Below are 15,616 nucleotides of genomic sequence, written 5' to 3'. Positions count from 1 at the left end.
GGTAGGCTACAGTTCATGGGATCACAAAGAGTCAGACATGCCCAAACAACTAAGCATACACCTTCCCTTAGAAAAGACAAAGTCATTCTATAACTTAAATTACCATGTAACAAAATCTTCTCTCTTCTAATAATGCATAATAATTACCTTTTCAATAACTGTGCTCCAAATACATGAATCTACCCTGTTTTTCAGGCCCAGTGAAGACCCATCTATTAGACTGTCACCCGATTCAAACATGTGAACAAATGTCGTACTGTTCAGGGAACAGGACACACACACAAACATACACAATTTAAATTAAAGTGTATATTCTTAACTAAAATAATGCTAGAGGAAAGAAAAACGATTCAAACAATACATGAGATGTCATTTTCCCTGTCAGGAATTTTTTGGTTTCTTCTCAAAATATTAAATGAAATTTAAAATTACTTTTTAGAGTGACAAATATTTGACAGGAGGGAACAGGCTTGGGGAGGTTACTAATTTACTACCCTGCTATACTCCAACAGTCAGAGAAGGCAGCTTCATGAGGGAAGGGGCTTTGTCTAGTCCACTGGCCTGTGCCCGGTGGGCTAGCTCAGTGCCTGGCACCCAGGAGGAGTTCAATAATTTATGTTCAGTGAACTGGTGAAGGCGATTTCAGAACCATATGAACATTTACCTCTAGATCCTTCCAAATTTATAAAAGAAAACCTAGTGTTTCCTTCTTAAATATCTTTACTCAAAAGGACAGTAGATGATTACCTGTTGTTTCATTTATGCTTCAAAGGTGTGGGGTAGAATGGAAGGAGGTCCTTCACAGGCTGTGAGTCCAGGGAGAGTAAGAAGGTGTCCCTGCTCATGGAGTTGAAGCCACAGGTGGGGAAAGAAAGACTCCATTTGAGGGAAGAGGCAGTGGGCAGGAGGTGATGAAGTCTGAGTGGAGTGAGGAGCGTAGTGTCCACCCAGGGATGGTGGGAATGGCCTGCGACAGGATGCTGAAGCTTGAGAGAGTAGAGAGGGCACAGTGCGTAGGACGGAGGCTCCAAGCAGGGTGCTGGAGCCCCGGTGGGGCAAAGAAGCCACCCATGGGGTGGAGGAGGCTGTGGTGGCAACAGGAGAGTGGTTGGTTACACACAGGCGGACAGCCAAGAATCACGGAGCAGGTTTCTCTCTGTCAGAGAAGGGCAGTACAAACACAGAGAGAAAGCCAGAAAGGACACTGTGGTGCTGACTGGAGCTGGAGTCATCACTGTGGGCTCAGTTTTCTACAGAGACAGACAAAGACAGAAATGGGTGGGCACAATGATACTTTCACACACACAGACCCACTTGTGCTCAGTCGTGTCTGACTCTTTGCGACCTGTGAACTATAGCCCACCAGGCTCCGCTGTCCACAGGATTTTCTGCTAAGAATACTGGAGTGGGTTGACATTTCCCCCTCCAGGGGATCTTCCAGGGATCGAATCCTCACTTCCTGTGTCTCCTGCCCTGCAAGCGGATTATTCACCACTGAGGCAGGGGGAGACCCTTGCATATACATACATGCTTACACATTTTCCTTCACTATCAATTGACAGGACCTGTGATCAGCAATACTCAATAACAGACAACACAGTCAGCACTCAGATCTTGCTTTCTAATACATTCTCCACTAAAAGGAACTAGGACTCTATGGAGAAATGCCTGATTCCAGGAGAACGGCAGGGACAAGACGAGGCTAGAACAAATCTTTGTGCCAGAAAGTACAGGAGTATTCAAAGAACAATGAAGGCACGTCACAAAAATACAGAAGCCAGCCTAAAGCGGCTTCTTCTACTGGCAAAATTTGGGACACTTTGAGCATCAAGACAAGTTTTAAGAGTAACAGATTATAAATCCCTGAATAAACCCATAAACTTAAAGTTCGAAGAGCAATGGGATCATACACAGTCTCAAAATACCTCACCTTCAAACACTTATTAATTATAAAGGAAAAAAGAGCTGGCCAGCAACGCCTGGCAGATACCACATCAACACAAGTTATCAAAGTGAACACCAACAGTAAATGGGACAAGTCAACACTGTGTCAGCTGACAGGATACAATGAAAAGCACACTGCTCTGTAATATTCCTGCCAACACCACATGACTCTGAACAGGAAGAACCATCAGACAAATTCTGAGTGAGGGACATTTCTACCAAACAACTGGCCCTCATCTTCAAAAGCCATAACATGTTACGGTCATAAATGTCAAAGACTGGGAAACTTCTCCACATCTAAGGATACTAAAGAGACATGGTAACTAAATATAATATACACAATCCAACTGGATCTTTTTGCTATGAAAGATATTGTTCAGACAACTAATGAACTAAAATAGAGTCTGAGGATTAGACAGCAGGTACCAATGTTCATTTTTTGACGGTTATCTGGTAGTTATGCAGGAGAATGCCTTTCTAGGAAATATTACAATAAAGCATTTAGGGGTAACAGATAAACCCTGTTTACCTCATGTTAGCAACTTAGTAGTCTCAAATAGTTCAAAAAAAAAGTTCTTTTGTGCTGAACTTCAACTTTTCCATACATGTAATATTATTTAATGTTTTTTAAATTTTAATGTAGCCAGCAAAAACAGCTGTTAGAAATACATGTGCATATTCCTAAATTAAGAAGTCTGTATCTCTAAATGGCATTAAGATAATTACTTATAATACAATTTTATTTCCTTCTCATATATGTATTTTTTAACTGAGGGGAAAAAAAAAGTTTCCCACATTTTATGAAACTCTATGAAATACTGAGAAATATATAATTAGGAGGGACCTGACTAAATTATTGTTCCATTTCTCTGATTATTTAATTTCTAGAAAACAATTTGAGAATCTCTACTATAAAAGAGATCACTTAAAATAGGAAAGCCATAACACTTTAAAATAATGTGTATAACCTTTAGATAAAACGCAGCGTTTGTCACGACTTTACTCAGTCCATCCCCATCTTTCTTGTCTGCTTAACACTCTACCCTCGCATCCCAGCTTCAGCCAAAACCAGTATGTGCTCGCCTCCTACAGGCTCCGTGTTCTCCCCCCGCAACCTTTTCCTTGTTCACAGCATTCTTTCTATCCTGAATACTTGTTAGTCACTGGTCTATCTGGCTGTGCTGGGTCTTCATTGCTGCAAAGGCTTTCCTCTAGTTGGGGCGAGTGGGGCCACCCTGCAGTTGCGGTGCGCAGGCTGCTATAGAGGTGACTTCTCTTGCTGCGGAGCCCAGGCTCTAGGCGCACTGGCTCAGTAGCTACGACCCGCGGGCTCCAAAGCACAGGCTCAGCAGTCATGGCGCACAGGCTTAGCTGCTCCTCAGCATGTGGGATCTCCCCAGATCGGGGCTCAAAACTGGTCTCCCGCACTGACAGGCAGAGTCTTTACCACTGAGCCACCAGGGAAACCCGTTACCTTTCAGTACCTAAGCAAAAATGCTGCTTTCTTCCTAAAGTTTTCCCTGCATACTCTGGCTGGAAGGAAATCTCTTGTCTATTAATAGCAACAGAAACTAGGTCTTACTGATTTATATCTCAACACGATAACCACCTAACCCAGAGCCTCTGAACACTGCAACTGTTGACTAGATTTTCATCTAACAGAAAAAAAAAAAAAAATTGAGAGGAACATTTCCTCTGAACTATCTGAGGCACTGTTCCCTGGGCTGCAGTCCTCATTTTGAAACAAATAAAACTTAACTCGCAAGAAAAAAAAAAAAAAAAAAGAGGTCTGGGCGTAAAAGGGAATGGTTTGCTAATTTTAAAATAATATGCAAAGAAGATAAACATTACATCTTACCACTGATAGCATTTGAAAACCTTCATCATTGAAGTTTAACAATTCTTCACAGTAAAGTGTGGAAATTTCCGAATGTGATGTCTGTGGTGAGGGGTGAAGCAGAGGTGGGAAAGATGGGCACCGTTAGATGACTGCAAACCAGGATTTATGCTGTGGAGCACATTCAGTGGCAGAGGGGGCAGAGAGCTCAGAGGAAACTGAGAGGAGGAGCAGAGCTCAAAGCCCAGGAAGCGAGTTGGTGCAGACGTTCAGGCTGCTTATTCTCCAGGAAGTGCTGTCTTGCTGATAACAAGGTTCTCCACTGTGCTTTCCATGAGGCAAACAGACTGCTTTTTGTAAGAGAGGTGTTTTTTTCTCCCCTTTCCTTTTCATGTTGTTGCTATTAAACAAATGAAATGCTAGGAAAGTCAAGCCTTCCTTTTTACAAGTGACTGGTTTCTAACTACAAGTAGGTATGAATGAATGGCCAAGAAGCCCATTGTTTTCCAAGTCCTTGTGAGCCAATCAGGATCTTGAGCAGTTCAGCTGAAGTTAAGAAGGCCCCACCTCTTCAGCTCACACATTAAGCAAGGAAGGTAAGTCAGAGCCCTGTTTCTGAAGTTACTGCTATGACACCTCAGGCGTCAACAGTATGTAACTCCATTCTTACTTTCCTTATTTTAAAAGGAAAAACTTGGGACTTCCCTGGTGGTTCAGTGGTTAAGCCTCTGTGTTTCCAATGCAGCGGGGCACAGGTTCAATCCGGCGTTGGGGAACTAAGATTCCACAAGCCATGTGGCCATAAATAAATTAAAAAAAATTTTTTTAAAGGCAAAACTTTTCTTCTCATGTTTGAAACAATCTTTCATTCATGCTTTAAATCTTAGTCTTCATTCTAAATACAAATGTGCATTTTCAGAGAACACAGAGCTACCTTCACTGTAAATTTATAACTTTAGTTACATTTTTAAATATAATCTCGTATCATTAGGGTTGATTATCTGAAGGCCCTAGGATTCTATTCCTACTGAATATACAAACAGGAATCAGGTCACAGAAAAGAATTTAAAGCAAATTAAATATGTGCTATAAACACGTACTCTCCAAAATATATTTAAAGATGAAATATATTGCTAATATTCTGTCATAAATCTTTTGCTTATTTCTCATACAAGAACAGTCCTTTTCATGCTGATGGGGCTTCCCAGGTGACTCAGTGGTTGTGGCCTCGCAGTTGTGGCACATGGATGGAACTTTTGTCCCCTGCACTGGCAGGCGAATTCTTCACCACTGAGCCACCAGGGGAGCCCCCTGTCAAAGTCATAGTTGGAAGACCATAAGCTTGCCTTCACCTACCATCAGAGGAGTAGTTAGGAAGTATTTAAAACTACCAAAGCCATGAGCTAGTGATGTCCTACAACTGTAGTCAGTATCTTCACTCTGAGGGTGTTTCACAGTTTTTGAACTGAACAAATTAATGTCTGAAGGTAGGCCTAATCTACATTTCCTATTTAAGCTACAGGAAAGTAATGAAAATAGAAGCTATAAACCTATATACAGCTTTACAGACTCTTTGATTTCTTTATAGACTACAGAAAACAGTGTATAAATACTTCAATTGTTCTCTATCAAAATTTAACCTCCCAATTATTTTCTATCACAATATTCAACACCTTTTCTGTTCGACTGGCTTACTTTTATGGTACTATGTCATATGACATGACTGGCATTACTCAGCATTGTTGGTGTTATACCTCTCTTTTCAAATGAGAATTTATGGCAAATAATGAAACACAGGTACGCAGAAAAACAAATATTGTATACCAACACATATATATGGGATCCAGAAAGATAGTACTGATGAACCTATTTGCAGAGCAGCAATGCAGACACAGACACTGAGAACAGACTGATGGACACGGCTGCAGGGAGGAAGGAGAGGTTGAGATGTATGGAGAGAGTAACATGGAACATATGCTACCATATGCAAAATAGAGGGCCAATGGGAATTTGCTGTATGACGCAGGGAACTGAAACTGGAGCTCAGTAACAACCTAGAAGGGTGGCAGGGGGAGGGAGGTGGGAGCGATGCTCAAGTGGGAGGGGACATGGGTAAACCTACGGCCGATTCAGGCTGATGTTTGGTAGAAACCAACACAATATTATAAAGCAATGATCTTTCAATTGAAATTAAATAAACTTTAAAAAAAGATCAGGCACAGAAATTCAGATGAAAACAATCATATACCTATTTCTTGACTTTCGTGAGCTATGAGTATAAACAGAGGCTTAATAAACAGGATAATTGTGACATGGTGGTCACAACCGCCTTGCTAACTCCACCATCTGAACAAAGAGGCAAAATTAGGTCATGTTATCTACGATCATCAGACAATTTAAAATGTCATTTCTTGAACCTGCAAGGAGTTCCTTTTTCCTCTTACGGGGATGGCACGTAGAGGCATTCAGGATGGCGCAGCATCTGACATACCATCGTAGGCTGTCCTACAATATCGCCTCTAACAAAACCAGGCTGTCCCGAACCCCTGGTAACACAATTGTTTACCTTTATACCAAGAAGGTTGGGAAAGCACCAAAATCTGCATGTGGTGTGTGCCCAGGCTGACTTAGACGTGTTCGTGCTGTGAGACCTAAAGTTCTCATGAGGTTGTCTAAAACGAAGAAACATGTCAGCCAAGCCTATGGTGGTTCCATGTGTGCTAAACGTGTCCATGACAGGATCAAGCACACTTTCCTTACTGAGGAGCAGATTGTTGTGGAAGTGTTGAAAGCACAAGCACAAGCAGAGTCAGAAAGTTAAATAAAAAATGAAGCATTTTTGAGTAATAAAAAAATTGTCATTTCTTTAAAAACTTACATGGTATTTCTGAAGATTACATTTAAATGTAGATTCCTCTAACTTCTGATGAATTACAATGTGAAAAGTTAAGTCGCTCAGTCGTGTCCGACTCTTTGCAACCCCATGGACTGTAGCCCACCAGGCTCCTCCGTCCATGGGATTCTCCAGGCAAGAATACTGGAGTGGGTTGCCATTTCCTTCTCCAGGGGATCTTCCCGACCCGGGGATCGAATCCAGGTCTCCCGCATTAGAGGCAGACACTTTAACCTCTGAGCCACCAGGGAAGCCCTCAAGCTAAATAATTACACTACTCAGTGAAGATCCTGCCATCCAAAGTCAACATTCTGCTGTGGCTCAAGCTTTCCAGGTGGGAACAGATGTCCTTCCTTAGCTGATTCAGAAGACCAAGCTGAAGAAAGCCGGTAAGAATATGAAAACAAGATGACAAATAGGCATACCCTGCCTAGAATCACAATTTGCCTGAGGTTGCATGCACCGCAGTTTGTGGTTGGCTTATTTGCATGCAGGCAGAGAGCCTCAAGTCAGAGGATCCTCGAGGTCTGCAGGTGAAGCTACTCATTTCCAGAAGAAAAAGACTAGAGGTTAAGTGATTCATCTAAGATCATGTAAGCAGCTGGCAGGAAAGCCTCCTTCCATTTTATCATACATAAAGAAAAAAATTATTTGAAAAAAAAAAAAAGGTTTTCTTTGTACTGTTAAATAACTAAACTTTCAGCTGAAAGATAACCCACTGTCCAAATTAGGGCGTTCTATATAAATTATACATCCCAATCATAGTAATATTTCAAAATAACCTTTCACTTATTGGTGCAATAAGTCTGTACTGAATACCTATTCCAGGAATAAAAAAAGTCAGTGCCCTAATACCTTCCATTGGGAAGCAGGCATTATATAAGCACACAAGTGCAAAATTATATTAAGTACAATGATGAAGTTCCAATAGACTGCAACATGAGAACCTAATTTAAAATTGTTTGTTGGAGGCAGACCTGCCTGCCTGCCTGCCTGTGGAAGTGACCTTTTAGTTGGTATCTGAAGAATAAACAGGAAGTTAGACACATGAAGAGCAGAGGTAAGAGTGTTCCAGGATCATCCATATACCTTAAGACCAGAAATTTCATTCCTAAGAATATCCAACAGAAATATTAAAGTATGTGCACCGAAAGACATGTAGAAGGATGTTCATACTAGAGTCATCTGTAATAGAAAAAACTGAAAATAAAGCCAATGTCAGCAGAACACCAGAACATTCATACAATGGAATACTACATAGCAATGAAAATGAATAAACTACTGCTACACGCTACCACAAGCAGGATCTCCCATATTTAACACTGAATGAAAGAAGCTGGGTGCAGGAGAATACTTGCTGAATGATTTCACTTATGTTAAGTTGGAAACCAGACAGAACTAATCTATGATGCAAGAAATTGTGCAGTTATGATCTCTGCATATCATGATGGAGATAATAATTGGAAAGGAGAGCCAGCAATAATGTTCTAGTTCTCAATCTGATAATGGTAACATTAATATGTTCACTCTGTAATAAGTCAGCAAGTCGAACATTTATGGCTTATGTACTTTTCCACATGTGTGAACAAGTTTACTTTTAAAAATAAAATCTTGAGCAGAAGCAACAGCATATGTGAAGACCCTGAGACCAGAAAGAATTTGAGACATTCAGAACTTAAAAAAGGGCCAATGTGGCTGGAAGGCAGAAACCAAGAGACAGCACAGTATAAGAGTGAAGAGGGAGGCAGGGGCTCCATTTCACTGCAGGTCATTTTAAAGACTTTGGATTTCAAGTTCAGTGGCCAACCACTGAAGGGTATTAAGCAGGTGAATAATAAGATCTACATTGTGTATTTAAGACTTCCCTGGTGGTCCAGTGGTTAAGAATCCACCTGCCAATGCAGGGCTCAAGAGTTCCCTGTGCTAGGAAGATTCCAAGCGCCATGGGGCGACTAAACCCACGCGCCATGACCACTGGGCCTGCACGCCTAGAGCCCATGCCCCGCAACACAACAGGCCCTGCTTGCTATAACTAGAGGAAACCCAGGCGCAGCAACAAAGACCCAGTGCAGCCAAAATAAACAGACTTTAAAAGTAAACTGCACATTTTAAAATGCTGAAGAGTTGGGTGGGGAGAGTGGAAGCAGGGAGACCGGTTAAGGAGGCAATTATAATAGTCCATGAAAAAGAATGCAGTGGCATTACTGGTGTAAAACCAGCTGAAACGGTAAACTGCATGGATTCTCGATGAAATTAGGAGGTTGAGTTGACTGGATTTGGTAATAGAGTGAATGTGTAAAACTAGAGTGAAGGAGGGGTAGAGGGTGATTCTTAAATTCTGGTTTAAACAGCCAGGTGGATGGAGGGCACCTTCCCGAGTAAAGAAGACTGAAGGAAGAGAAGGTCTGAAGGAATGCAGCGGTCAAGGTGGCCATCAATCCAAGGTGGCCATCAATCCAGTACCTGCATCAACCCTTCCTTACTATGTAGCACCCTGCTGGTGGGGGCTTAATGGGAACTCAGACAACTACAGACAGTTCTGTCTTCTGTTGCCGATCATCTGTCCGACCCAAGCAGCCCTGCTGGCCCTACAGACAGAGCACGTGGTTCAGGAATGGACACAAAATTACACAAGGGGGAAGTGCATTTTTCATGTTTTAGGTTCTAACCCATTTTCTCAGTCTAAAAAGGTTGGATCTCAAGTGTGCCATCCACAATCAGTAATTATTCTACCCAGCTCTCTATCAATCCCACACAGTGTTGTAACATCTACACATCTGGTAACTACATTTCTACGCCATTCTCCAACGTCATTTCCCTAGCGTTGACCAAGACAGACCACTAACAAGCACTAATGTACCAGCAGCTAGCAATTTACTTAATGATTCATCCTGCCTATGCTTAGAATATGAACCACAGGATATTAAAAGACTTTGTTTATCTACATTTCAGTAAGGTAGTCAACAGACTACAGTAATCCTATGGTCTGTTGCTGTTTAGTTGCTAAGTTGTGTCCACAACTCTTTGGTGACCCCATGGACTGCAGCTCATCAGGCTCCTCTGTCCACAGGATATTGCAGGCAAGAATGCTGGAATGGGCTGCCATTTCCTTCTCAGGGGATCTTCGAGACCTAGGGATCGAACCTGCGTCTGCTGCTTGGCAGGCGGATTCTTTACCACTGAGCCACCTGGAAACCCCATCCTACGGTCTTCAGTGCAGTTCAGTGGCTTGGTCATATCCGGCTCTGTGCCCCACGGCCTGCAGTGCGCCAGGCTGCTCTTGTTACGGTGCATGGGCTGGGCTCTAGAGTGTGCTGGCTCTCCAGTCTTGGTGCACAGGCTTACTTGCCCTACTGAACGTGGGATTTTAGTTACCCGACCAGGAATCAAACCCTCATCCCCTGCACTGGCAGACAAACTCTTAACCACTGGACTACTAGGGAAGTCCCTCTTTTCACTTTTAACTGACTTAAGTTATCTCAGAATCATCTAGGAGTGTAAAGGACACATACATTCTTTCAACCTGAAATGTGGGAGTAATTAAATAGCGTCCAGTTGACGAGGGAGAGTTAATGCATCTCTCCAAATGCACTTACAGTAATTCTATTAGTTCAGTGGCTACAAAATATATGCCAACATGAATGCTCTGCTCATACTGTATAACACCACAGAGAGATAACAGTGGCTTACATTATAGGCAAACAGGCAAAACCTATTTTAGTGGAAAAAGATAAAATACAAATTCTTATTAACAACTATTAAAAACCTCAAGCAACTCTGTCACCATTAAAACATGATACAGAATTTTTAAAGATAAACCTCCTCCTGACACTCTACTCACAAGGCTAACACCAACTGCACAAATCCATTCCACTCTTTCTGCATCTTTCAAGTTTAGAGTTTAAACATAACTAAGTAACAAAATGGGCTTCCCTGGAGGCTCAGGTGGCAAATGATCTGCCTGCAATTCAGGACACGTGTGTTTGATCCCTGGGTCCGGAAGATACCCCCTTGAAGGAAATGGCAACCCACTCCAGTATTCTTGCCTAGAAAATTCCAGAGAGAGAGGAGCCTGGAGGACTACAGTACATGGGATCACAAAGAATCAGACACAACTAAGCAAATAACACACACACACACATATATACACAAGTAACAAAACTGACTCAGTCTTTATAACCTCAGAATTTCTGAAAATACTGGCACTAGATATAAAGAAAAGCAATACTAATCTAAACCGCTATTCATATAATTAGCTCACTTTGTTTCAGCTTTTGAACATCTAAAAAGTCTGTATATCACCTTTCTTTGTGATGGAGTACAGAATTCTAGATGGACAGGTTTGGGGTTTTGTTTTTTTTCATTATTGTTCTGTTTTTTCCATTTCAGCATATTAAAGATCTAGCTCATTCTCCTCCAGGTTGGACCGTTTCTTTTTTCTTTTTTTGAGTCATGCTGCACAGCATGTGGGATCTTAGCTGCTCATCCAGGGGTCGAATCCACATCCCCGGCACTGGAAGCGTGGAGTCTTAACCACTGGACCACCAGGTAGTCCCAGGTTGAATTGCTTCTAAAGAAACATCTATCATGATTCGTATCTTCATTCTTATACACATGTCTTTTTTCTTTCTTGGATTATTTTTACGATTTTTCTGTCACTGGTTTTAAGCAATTTGACCATGTGTAGTTCTTTCTCTTCATGTTTCTTCTGCTTATGGTTCATTTAGCTTCTAGGATCTGTGGATTTATAGTTTTCATCAACTTTGGAAAATTATCAGCCACAATTTCTTCAAATATTTCCCGGCTCCACCCCTCCTTTCTAGGATTCCAACTATGTATACATGCGTGTGTGCTCAGTCCCTTCATTCATATCCGATTCTTTGCGACCCCAGGAACTGCAGCCCGCCATGCTCCTCTGTTCATGTGATTCTCCAGGCAAGAATACTGGAGTGGGTTGCCAATCCCTCCTCCAGGGGATGTTCCCAACCCAGGGATCAAACCTGTACCTCATGCGTCTCCTGCATTGGGAGGCAGGTTCTTAACCAGCTGAGCCATCAGGGAAGCCCATGTGTATATATCGGGCCACTTGAGACTATCCCACAGCCCTCTGATGTTCTGTTTATCTATTAAGTCTTTTTTCCCATGTTTCATTTTGAGTTGTCTATTATTGCATCTTCAAATCTGTCACTCATTTATTCTGCAGAGTCTAATCTATTAATCCCTATCAGTGTATTTTTTTCATTTCAGACACTGTGTTTTCATTTCTGGAAGTCTGATTTGGGTCTTTCACAGTTTTTATACCTCTCCTTAACATGCTCATTCTTTCCTGTGTTCCTGAACATATGGAGTATATTTATAATAACTGTTTTAATGTTCTTATTAATTTGAGCATCTGTTTCTACAGATTGACTTTTCTCCTTGTTATGTGGCATATTTTTCTTGCTTCTTTGCATGCAGGGTAATTTTTAATTGAATGCCAGACATTGTGAAATTTACAGGGTTGAAGGCTGGATATATGTATATACACTTTGTGTTCCTGTGAACAGTGCTAAACTGTGTTCTGTGATACAGTTGAGCTATTTGGAAATTATCTGCAAACAGTTTGATCCCTTTGGGTGTTGCTTTGAAGCCTACTGGGCAGGATCAGAGCAGCATGTGGTCGAGAGCTACTTGGCCCCACTAATGAAGCAATATATACCCCTCTTGCGGTGCTCAAACCAAACAGCTTTCTCCATTCTGGCTGTTTGGACCATGACCTATTCCCAGACCTGGGTGAGCTCCAGGAATTTTTTTGCTGGCTCCTTTTGGGTGGTTCTTTCCCAGTCTTGGTAGCTTCCTTTCATACTGGCACCAAACATAACTCAACTGAGGGACCACATGGAACCAACCCACCATGCATCTCAGGAGCTCTGTGCAGATATCTTTATGCTGGTACTCAGTCCTGAGAACTCTAGATGCCCCTGTTTCCCCAAAGTCCCTACTCTGTCTCAATTCAGGGAGACTGCCAGGCTTTGTCTGGGTTCCTCCTGATGCTATTGTAGCCTGGAAACTCTCAAGGCAGCAACCCACAAACAAGGCTCACCTCATTTGTTTCTTCTCTCAGGGATCAGTGTCTCGTGCTGCCTATGGTTCAATGGCTGCCAACTGTTTCACATTTTTTGTGTTTTGCTGTTATTATTTAAAGTGGGAGGACAAATCCAGATCCTGTTACGCCATTAAGCTATATTTTAAGGACAATTTAGAAAATCTGAGACATAGGATTTCTCTGGTGGTCCAGTGGCTAAAACTGAGCTCCCAATGCAGGGGACCCAGAATCAATCCCTGGTCGGGAAACTAGATTCCACATGCTGCAACTAAGACCTGGTACAGTCAAATAAATAAATAAATACATATTCTTTTAAAAGGTCACATAATTAGGTTTTACTATTCAATGAGACAGAAATTTTCCCTTCACCCTTAATTTTTTCTTATAGCAAACTTAATTGGCAAAAAATGAAAGCACTTAGGACCTACTATAGTTGTTTAGTTGCTCAGTGTTATCTGACTCTTTGCAAACCCATGTACTATCGCCCTCCAGGCTCCTAAGCCCATGGGATTTCCCATGCAAGAATACTGGAGTGGGCTGCCACTTCCTTCTTCAAGAGATCTTCCTGACCCAGCAATCAAACCTGTGTCTCCTATACTGGGAGGTGGGTTCTTTACCACTGAGCCACCTGGGAAGCCCAGGAACTACTATGAGCCCTATGTTATAATAACAGGGTAACCTAGGCTTCATCAGTACGTGAACTGAGAACTTCCAGATGTGCAAGTTGGATTTAGAAAAGGCAGAGGAACCAGAGATCAAACTGCCAACATCCACTGGACCATAGGAAAGGCAAGAGAATTCCAGAAAAACAGCTACTTCTGCTAAAGTCGTTGACTGTGTGGATCACAACAAACTGTGGAAAATTCTTAAAGAGATGGGAAAACCAGACCACCTCATCTGCCTCCTGAGAAATCTGTATGGAGGTCAAGAAGTAACAGTTAGAACTGGACATGGAACAACGGACTGGTTCCAAGTTGGGAAAGGAGTATATCAAGATTGTACATAGTCACCCTGCTTATTTAACTTAGATGCAGAATACATCATGTGAAGTGCCATGCTGAATGAAGCACAGCTGGAATTCAGATTGCAGGGAGAAATATCAATAATCTCAGATATGCAGATGATACAACCCTTATGGCAGAAAGCAAAGAGGAACTAAAGGGCTTCTTGATAAAGGTAAAAAGATAGTGAAAAAGCTGGCTTAAAACTCAACATTTACAAAACTAAGATCATAGCATCTGGTCCCATCACTTCATGGCAAATAGATGGGGAAACAATGGAAATAGTGACAGACTTGATTTTCTTGGGCTCCAAAATCACTGCTGATGGTGACTGCAGCCATGAAATTAAGATGCTTGCTCCTTGGAAGAAAAGCTATGACAAACCTAGACAGCACTTTAAAAAGCAGAGACATTACTTTGCCAACAGAGTCTAGTCAAAGCTATGGTTTTTCCAGTAGTCATGTATGGATGTGAGAGTTGGACTATAAACAAAGCTGAGCGCCGAGGAATTGATGCTTCTGAACTGTGGTATTGAAGAAGACTCTTGAGAGTCCCTTGGACAGCAAGGAGACCAAAGCAGTCGATGGTAAAGGAAATCAGTCTTGAAGGTTCATTGGAAGGACTGATACTGAAGCTGAAGCTTCAATACTTTGGCCACCTGATGAGAAGAACTGACTCATTGGAAAAGACCCTGATGATGGGAAAGACTGAAGGCAGGAAGAGAAGGGGACAACAGAGGATGAAACGGCTGGATGGCATCACCGACTTGATGGACATGAGTTTGAGCAAACTCCGGGAGTTGGTGAAGGACAGGGAGGCCTGGTGTGCTGCAGTCCATGGGGTCGCAGAGTCAGACACGACTGAGCCACTGAACAACCCTGCTGCCCAGGATGGAGGATTAAGGGTAATTTTCTTTTTTTAAGCATTGATATTTAAAAGTTGCTATTTACTTTCTTTTTTAAATTTTTTAATTTTAATTTTTATTTTTACTTTATTTTATTTCACAATACTGTATTGGTTTTGCCATACATTGACATGAATCCACCACGGGTATACATGCATTCCCAAACATGAACCCCCCTCCCACCTCCCTCCCCATAACATCTCTCTGGGTCACGAACATTCCAAAAATTATTTACAAAAAAAGTGAAATTTTGCAACCCTAACATAAAGTCATATCTAATAAGTCTAACATTCATTTTTCTGTGCAGCAAAAGTCAACTATAAAAAAGTCACTTCTTTCAGCTTGAAATTTTTTCTTAAAAAAAGATAAAACACTGTAACTTATCTAAAGGGCAATCATGGTGACTGGTAGCATGTGGCAATTAAAAAAAAAAGAAAAAACTATGCATACTGCTTGTCATCACCACCTACCACACTTGTCATCCAAAATTCTAAAAGCTGACATTTAACTTGGTCTGGCAAAGAAACCTGGTTTTTAATGACCTAATGCTAAATCAAACCATGTTTTTTCCCTTATATAGTAATAATCTGTAGGCAAAACACAGCAAGTTTAACACCTCCCTCATTAGAAAATGCTGCCCATTTCACTCAACTTTAAAATTCTACAGGCATTCTTGTCTTTTTGCTATTCATTCCTCAACCCCCCCAAACAATAACCACCACCCTAACAGCAGCCCAAATAATAATTACAGTGAAAAAGCAAATGCTAAGACTATGTCATTGGATCAGGTATTTAATCTCTCCAAGCCTCAGTTTCCACTTTTTCGAAACAGGGACAAAAGTACAACCCACAAAATTTAATGAAATAAAGCAAGTCTAGTGCCACAGTCTAAACTCTATGCTGAGAAGGTCCAGGACACTTCAGCAAACTCACAGGAGAGATGAAGGATATT

The 15,616-nt window shown here is 41.6% G+C and overlaps 1 protein-coding gene and 1 pseudogene across 31 annotated transcripts in view; one reads left to right on the top strand and one right to left on the bottom strand.

Annotated features, from left to right (window-relative positions):
• Nucleotides 1-15,616, bottom strand: part of SYNJ1 (synaptojanin 1) — a 94,659-nt gene that overhangs the window by 72,472 nt on the left and 6,571 nt on the right. The gene's annotated exons all lie outside the window — the stretch shown is intronic.
• LOC114117984 (large ribosomal subunit protein eL34-like) lies at nucleotides 6,237-6,602 on the top strand (annotated as a pseudogene).

Source organism: Ovis aries, chromosome 1 (assembly GCF_016772045.2).
Source record: "Ovis aries strain OAR_USU_Benz2616 breed Rambouillet chromosome 1, ARS-UI_Ramb_v3.0, whole genome shotgun sequence".
Taxonomy (NCBI): Eukaryota; Metazoa; Chordata; class Mammalia; order Artiodactyla; family Bovidae; genus Ovis; species Ovis aries.
The sequence above is the reverse complement of the archived record's forward strand: the minus strand, read 5'-3'. Positions and strand labels throughout refer to the sequence as shown.